Raw genomic sequence first — 9,012 nt, forward strand, 5'->3', positions numbered from 1 at the left:
ATATTGCTTTATTTTGGGAAAGTCATTTTAGTCCCTCTCTCATATTTTTATAATATAAATAATTGAAGATAAAATAAATAAAATCAAATGATCCTATTTTCAAAATTCGAGAAAACTCAAATATGAAAATAACGAAAGCCCCAACTCTCTCCGAGGGTCCTTGAGTTGCGTAGAATTTCTAGGATCAAACCAAAAGCAAGTAAAATATGATATGCAATGATGGTCTAATGTATAACATTCCAAATTGAAAATTTGGGATGTTACAAACCTACGCCCCTTAAGATGAATCTCGACCTCGAGATTCGGGTTGGCTAGAAAATAGGTGAGGATGGTCCTTCAGTAGATCTTCCTCTCGCTCCCAGGTGGCTTCATCCTCGGTGTGATGGCTCCACTGAACTTTGCAAACTTGATAACCTTGCTGCGGGTGACTCGGCTGGCATACTCAAGAATCTTGACTGGTTTCTCCTCATAGGTCAAATCACTATTCAACTGAATCGCTTCCAGCGGCATTGTATCTCTCAGCGGTATATCAGCCATCTCTGCGTGGCACTTCTTCAACTGGGAAACGTGGAATACATCGTGAACTCCTGACAATCCTTCGGGCAAATCCCAATTTGTAGGCTACTTCTCCCATATGCTCGAAAACCTTGTATGGTCCTACAAAACGTGGCGCTAACTTTCCCTTAACTCCAAAGCGCTTAACTCCTCGAAGTGGGGATACTCGAAGATAGACTCAGTCTCCAACTTCGTAAAATGTCTCCTCGCGTTTAGAATCTGCATAGCTCTTCTGCCTGGACTGGGCTACCTTGAGCCTATCGCGAACCAATTTCACCTTCTGTTCAGACACCTTAATCAAATCCGGTCCAAACAACCGGCGGTCTCCAGCTTCATCCCACGACAACGGGGTCCTGCACCTCCTTCCGTACAAGGCTTTGAAAGGGGCCATCTTCAAACTGGATTGATAACTGTTGTTATAGGAGAACTCTGCATATGTCAAATTATTGTCCCAACTAGATCCTTATTCTAGCCCGCAAGCTCTCAGCATATCCTCCAAAATCTGATTGACTCTCTCGGTCTGTCCATCTATCTGTGGATGAAAGGTTGTGCTGAATTCTAGCCTTGTACCCAAAGTTTCATGCAACTGATTCCAGAACTTTGAGGTAAACTGGGTTCCTCTATCTGATACAATGCTCCTTGGAACTCCATGCAGACATACGATCCTGGTCATGTATATCATTGCCAACTTGGCACTGCTGTAAGTAGTCTTCACTGTGATGAAATGAGCTACCTTTGTCAAACGATCGACTACAACCCAAATCGAGTCATAGCCTGAACGCATTCTGGGAAATCCTGTAATAAAATCCATGCCTAGCTTATCCCACTTCCATTCGGGTATTGGCAAAGGTTGTAGCTATCCTGCTGGCTTCTGATGCTCTACTTTTACTCTCTGACATACATCACAAACTGCTACATACTCCGCAATATCCTTCTTCATCCGGTCCACCAGAAAGTATCCTTCAAATCCAAATACATCTTGGTATTTCCTGGGTGAATCGAATATGGTGAATCATGGGCCTCTTGCAGAATCAACTTCCTGATCTCCGGGTTATTGGGCACATAAACACGGTCCTCAAACCATAAGGTATTGTGACGCCCCCGATTCAATCGTACACTAATCATGCACGCAAATGTGTACGATCAAGATCAGGGACTCACGGGAAGATATCACAACACAACTCTACAAATAAAATAAGTCATACAAGCATCATAATACAAGCCAGGGGCCTCGAGGGCTCGAATACAAGTGCTCGATCATAGACGAGTCAGCGGAAGCAACAATATCTGAGTACAGACATAAGTTAAACAAGTTGCCATAAGATGGCTAGCACAAACTAGGATACAGATCGAAAGAGGCGCAGGCCTCCTGCCTGGGATCCTCCTAACTACTCCTGGTCGTCGTCGTCAGCCTGCACGTAGTAGTAGGCACCTCCGGTGTAGTAGGGGTCGTCGTCGACGGTGGCGTCTGGCTCCTGAACTCCAGCATCTGGTTGCGACAACCAGGTAGAAGGGAAAAGGGGGAAAAGAGGGAGAAAAGCAACCGTGAGTACTCATCCAAAGTACTCGCAAGCAAGGAGCTACACTACATATGCATGGGGATATGTGTAAAGGGCCATATAGGTGGACTGAACTGCAGAATGCCAGAATAAGAGGGGGATAGCTAGTCCTATCGAAGACTACGCTTCTGGCAGCCTCCGTCTTGCAGCATGTAGAAGAGAGTAGATTGAAGTCCTCCAAGTAGCATCTCCAAGTAGAATCTCCAAATAGCAACTCCAAGTAGCCCCAGTAGCATCGCATAGCATAATCCTACCCGGCGATCCTCTCCTCGTCGCCCTGCGGAAAAGCGATCACCGGGTTGTATCTGGCACTTGGAAGGGTGTGTTTTATTAAGTATCCGGTTCTAGTTGTCATAAGGTCAAGGTACAACTCCAAGTCGTCCTGTTACCGAAGATCACGGCTATTCGAATAGATTAACTTCCCTGCAGGGGTGCACCACATAGCCCAACACGCTCGATCCCATTTGGCCGGACACACTTTCCTGGGTCATGCCCGGCCTCGGAAGATCAACACGTCGCAGCCCCACCTAGGCCAAACAGAGAGGCCAGCACGCCGGTCTAAACCTAAGCGCACAGGGGTCTGGGCCCATCGCCCATAGCACACCTGCACGTTGCGTACGCGGCCGAAAGCAGACCTAGCCCTAGTAGGCGTTCCAGTCCAATCCGGCGCGCGCCGCTCCGTCGCTGACGTCTGAAGTGCTTCGGCTGATACCACGACGTCGGGATACCCATAACTACTCCCACGTAGATGGTTAGTGCGTATAGGCTCGTAGCCAGACTCAGATCAAATACCAAGATCTCGTTAAGCGTGTTAAGTATCCGCGAACGCCGAACAGGGCCAGGCCCACCTGTCTCCTAGGTGGTCTCAACCTGCCCTGCCGCTCCGCCACAAAGTAACAGTCGAGGGCCATCGGGAACCCAGGCCCACCTCTACCGGGATGGAGCCACCTGTCCTTTCAGCCCCCTCGTCAGAATCACTTGCGGGTACTCAATGAGCTGACCCGACTTTAGTCACCATCTGTATAGTATGTATGTATGTATAGTATATACCCGTGATCACCTCCCAAGTGATCACGGCCCGATAGTATAGCAAGGCAGACTGACAAGAATGTAGGGCCAATGATGATAAACTAGCATCCTATACTAAGCATTTAAGATTGCAGGTAAGGTATCAACAGATGTAGCGACAATGTCAGGCTATGCATCAGAATAGGATTAACGAAAGCAGTAACATGCTACACTACTCTAATGCAAGCAGTATAGAGGAGAATAGGCGATATCTGGTGATCAAGGGGGGGCTTGCCTGGTTGCTTGGCAAGAGAGAGGGGTCGTCAACTCCGTAGTGGAACTGGTCAGCAGCAGCGTCGGTCTCGTAGTCTACCGGAGAGAAGAGGGGGAAGAAATAATGAATACAGAGCAAACAAAGCATCACAAAATATAACAAGGCAATACACGGTGTTCGGTGTGCCCTAACGCGGTAGTAGGTGATACCGATGAAGGGGGGGAAACATCCGGGAAAGTATTCCCGGTGTTTCGTGTTTTCGGGCAGAGGAGCCGGAGGGGGAAAGTTGCGAGTTCGATAGGTTAGGGGTGTGTGGCGGACGAACGGACTGCGTATCTGGATTCGTCTCGTCGTTCTGAGCAACTTTCATGTTGAAAATATTTTAATCCGAGTTACGGATTAAAAGATATGATTTTCTAAAGATTTTATTAATTTCTGAGATTTAATTAATTATTTTATTTAATTCGAAAATGGATTTATGACATCAGCATGAGGTCATGCTGACGTCAGCAGTCAACAGGGTTGACTGGTCAACCTGACCAGTGGGTCCCACTGGTCAGTGACACATTTTTAATTAAACATTTTAATTAACCTAATTAGTGTTAATAGGGGGTGGGCCCCACTGTCATACTCTGTTAGCTAATTAACAGTAGTTAATTAGGTTAATTAGTCATTAGATTAATTAATCTTAATTAGCTAGGTTAATCAGAATTAATTAAGTTAATTAATTAGTTGATTAATTAATTATTTATTTTTATTATTTAATATTGATTTATTTTTTTATATATTATTATTTTTTTAACTCCTCCTTTTTTTTAACCGATACGTTCTTTGGGGACGTGGGGTCCCATGTGTCTGTGGCCCAGAGGGGCCATAGCGGGTCGGGCGTTGCGGGCGAACGGGCACAGGGCGCTGGCGCGGGCACCAGCCCGAACGGGCGCAGATGGTCGCCGGTGCACGGGCGGGGCCATTCGGGGCGATGGGGCGGGCGCAGGCCACCGGGGCACAGTGGGGCGCCGGCCAGGGCGTGGCGGCGGGCGAGGCAGGGCACGGCCATGGGGCAACGGCCACGGTGACGCGAGACGGGCGCTGACCGGCGCAGAGGCTATCGGGGCACCGGCTGGGGCCGGAGGGGGCGCGGGGAACGATGACCACAGGCGGGCGCTGGAGCGCGACGGAGATGGGGGAGGCGCGGGCGCGGGCGCGTGGGTCGCGTGGTCGGGGCGCGTTCAGACGGTGAGCGGCGATGGGGAGAGGCGCTATGAGAGGGCAGAGGAGAAGGGGAGGGTGGTGGCTCACTGGGCCCTGCAGGTGTGCGAGAGTGAGCTCGGGGAGGGCTCGGGGAGGTCTGACGATGAGGTCGGGGTCGGGTCGGCGACGGAGATGAGGTCGAGGCGGCGAGGTCCCCGGGCGGTGGTGGCGTCGGGCCCCCATGCCCCGATCCGGTCGAGCGGGGGGGGTGCGCCTAGGAGGAGGCAGGGGGCGGCGTTCGATGGGGTGGAGTCCGGCGGCGGCGATGGACGATCCGGCCGGCGGCGTTGGCGGTCTCCTGGATCGGGAGGGGGGGAGCGCCCCCGATCCAGATCGGGTCGTGGGATGGGGAGAGGAGCGAGCAGGGGGGGAGTGGGGTGCGTGGGGGCTAGGGTTCGGTTGCTCGAGTGGATAAGGGGAGTGGGGAGTGGGATCCGGCCGGCTGGGCCTTTTGGCCTGATGGCCTGCTGGCTAGCTGGGCCATTCGGCCCAGGGGGAGGGGGGTTCTTCCTTTTTTTTTCTGTTTTGTTCCTTTTCCTTTTATTTATTTTCTTTTATTGTTTTAATTCAACTTAGGGCACATAAGTATTTTATAAATTTGTGTTTTCTTTATTATAATTACCTATGTAATATTTGGCACTAACCGAACATTTTTGTTTCAATATTTGAAATCTTTTATTGTTTGCTTGATTTTGAATTTGAACGCGAATCGGTTTCGAACTATCGCGAGATTAGCAACTATAATCGAGCTGACGTGGCATCACTAGCAGAGGATCACTGTAGCTTAATTACCCGGGCGTCACAATTCTCCTCCACTACAAGAAATCTCGTCCCGAGATTTAAGAGGGGGTATAAGGGGGAAGGTCTGGTTACGAAATCCTAACGAATCTTCTCAGTCTTGGTTGCTCTTCTTGAAGAGGTCGATCCATTACATTGACATCTTCATTTCTCTGCTTCAGGTTATCATGGTGATGTCGTCCTTTGCTTCCTTTGCTTCAGGATCTCCAACGTACTTACGAATAGGTAAGGGGCAGCTTGACTACGACAGAATGCTTGTGAGGGATACAACCTGGGGGTTAACCCATGAATGAGCATAAGATTATCTCTCGAGTTGAACATATAAAATACCTCGAGAGCAAGGTACGAAGGTACAATAAGAGGTTCCAAGCGGATAAATAGTTGCTCGAAGTCTGAACCAGAGTGAGAAAGGGGTTCAGAGTAGCGAGAGTAAGTATGGCGGGTGATACCAGAATAGAGCATTAGGAAGGTGGCTCATGAATTTCATACGAGTCCACGCGCGAGGAATAACTTTGGAAACATGAGGGTGTACAGGAGAGTCAGGTTTCGATCCAGTGGACCTGTGGGTTATGGGCCCACCATGTGGGTTAGAAGTAGGAAGGGCGGAGACGTCTTGCGTGATCATGCAAGCAAGGCATGTCAGGGGGGGGTAGCCTGTCGATTATGTCGGCGACAACGTCGATACCAAGGGCGAGGGACGAAGAGAACTATTTTCCTGCTCGTTGAACGAGGCGGGCCAATAGGCAAAGTTCTCGTCCATCGGTGGTTACCGGAATATCATCAACAATCGTAACAGGGTCTTACTGACCAATTATACATCGAGGTGTTTACATAAGCAGTGAATCTTTACTGCTTAGATTATATAGATCACAAGAATGTCAAACACAACAATGGAAAGGAAAATATGAATATCAGATTAAACAGAACAATGGAAAGGAAAATGTGTTAAAACACATAATTCAGGGGTATATCCTTCCCAAGGACAAGCAGAGCAAGATATCCACGACAGGATATAGTGGATAACCATTTAGGTAAGGGGAGAGGAATTTGATGACCATACCCATACAGCGGTGTTTGGATAATCGAGTAGGAAACATTTAGCATTGGGCTTCAAATGTTTTTTTGTTGAAAATCGGAGTACCATAGACATGCTTCGAGATAGCATTGACATGGTCTTCAGGTGAAGATCAGACTTTAGAAACATGAAGGATCCATCAGGAATAACTTGTAGAATAAGTCTTACAATTTCCTCATGGATGAATGGATAACCTTGCTGAAAAGGAATCTATAATGATAGGTCCTCCAGCCAGGGGGGGGGGGGTGCTAGGCATGACATCATGTTACCGGGTCATCAAAGGACAAACAACATAACTCCTGGAAAGTTGTCCCAACCATCATATCTGACCGAGATTCAGATCCAATTGGTGTCATGATGCCTCAGACTCAGGATGTCCGAGAAGAAAAGGCGCAACACAAATCGTTGAAATGGCATTGCAAGATTCTCGGGAAATGAACTATGGGAGCGGGTTCCTGAAACAATAGTTCATCATTAAACCAAGGAGAGGTGAGGAGGTGGCTGATTGACTCAGCGACAATTCATTGAGATTTTCAAAAGATGGATTTCCACAATAATGTGAACAAGAAGATGACATTTGTCAGATCAAATGGTATAATGATGTATGCTCAAGGAAAACCTACATAATTAAACATTGGTTGAAAGGTGCACCCGAAATATGGGTTGGGTTGCACGACCAATGTCAGAATGGTGATTCAATAGTCAATAGCCTAAGAATGAACTTTCGACCATTAACTAAAAAAATAGGGTTGCTAGAAGGAAAGAATCCAAACAACACCGTTCCCTTGTTGGAATTAACACGGGGACCAAGAAAGAATGGTGATGGTGAGAAGTATTTCTATGTCAAGAATTCTCAAGAGGTGGAACAAATCTCAGAACATTCTTGACATAAAGGATGGTAATACTCCAAGGTAAAGAAGAACAATTGCTGGATAGCAAGGAACTCAAGGTATAACACCAAACATGAACAAGCTTGTGTTGGTGGGAGGGCAATAAAGTGGTTGATGATAATACAATTCATCAAGGGCAAGGATGGTATTTCTCATCATGAATTCAATTGATATCCTGGAAGAACTCATAAGGGTGATGAGGAATTTGTCGACAGATTTCAAGAAGAAGTAATCAATCAACGACGACATCAAGTCAAAGGAATGATGAAGCCAAAGTCATTGGAACCATGGGTACGACACAAACTCGAACTCAAGCTTGTTGTTTAAGGTGAAAGGGTATGACGAGGAAAATCGACGTAAGGTTAGTTCATCGTCGAAAATTGGTGCTCCGAGAATAAGGATCAGGTAGCACCGTTAGAATCGTCACGACAATGATATAGCCAAACAGGCTAGGAATGGCGTGATCGGGTACAAACTCGTACTTATAGAAGCTTACTGAAGAGTTGTTGAACCGAAGAGCGGACTCGGTTCAGTTATCGGTGTCTTTGAGTGTTCAATAACTCAGAGCCCGCGAAAAATTGGAATCGGTGGGAAGGTAGCACTTGATGAAGAACTCATAAAAAGTTATGCAGTCCCATGATAATCTCGAGATACCAGGGGGGTAATACTCGACACAAGATCAAAGTAAAGGTTGGACTGGTGTATTGATCCATAGAAGACAATTGTTTAACTTGTCCGAGAAATGGAATCAAAGAAGAACAATCATGGTCGGAACCACGGTTGCGTAGGATCAATTCACAGATACCATATGTTAGTTATCAAGGAAATAGTTATTATTACAAGAAGCTTCCATGATAGGATATACATCGCGTCCACGAGCATGAACACAAAGTTCAAGGTCGACTCCCACTTCCTCAATGCATAACCTTCCATTCACTTCTCGCTTTGATAAAGGCATTAGTGTTAAAAGTTTTACCTGGTGAAATACCAGATGAGTATGACTCGTGAAATCTTCCGAGTTCACACATATTAAGGAAGGCATAGGTTCAACCCATCCGGGCATCTTACGAACATATACCACAAGTTTCAAGAGTAAATAACACAAGCTCGAAAGCAGAGCATGGTTGGCCAAGCAGAGGATACAACTTAACAAAGGCATTATGTATCAAGGGAAGAACTAACAAGGTGATCAAATGTGAAGGACACTGTCGGATAACAATCCAACAAAGGACTTGGTGGTCCACAAAGGATCTGATACGAGTATCGGTACTCAACTAGAGGAAGAAGAATGCAAGGAGATCAGATTATAGAAACAACTGACTAATTCAATTGTCAAATGCAAAGGAATTACGGTTTCCAAATCAAGGGATCAAAAGCAATGCTCTGATTAGGTATGGATAAGTTGAATAGCCTTAGGGTACAATCAACGACAATTGGATTGGTCGAGAACCAATTCCAGTTAAAAGAATGGAAGCTCAGCCGGAAAGGTAATTTATAAGGATCAATGATGATTGCGTGTATTCGCAACATATTGAGTCAATAGACCCAAAATGATAATGACAAGGAATGTCAATAAGACTACGAGACTTATGGGATTAACCA

Source organism: Triticum aestivum, chromosome 6A (genome assembly GCF_018294505.1).
Source record: "Triticum aestivum cultivar Chinese Spring chromosome 6A, IWGSC CS RefSeq v2.1, whole genome shotgun sequence".
NCBI classification, from domain to species: Eukaryota; Viridiplantae; Streptophyta; class Magnoliopsida; order Poales; family Poaceae; genus Triticum; species Triticum aestivum.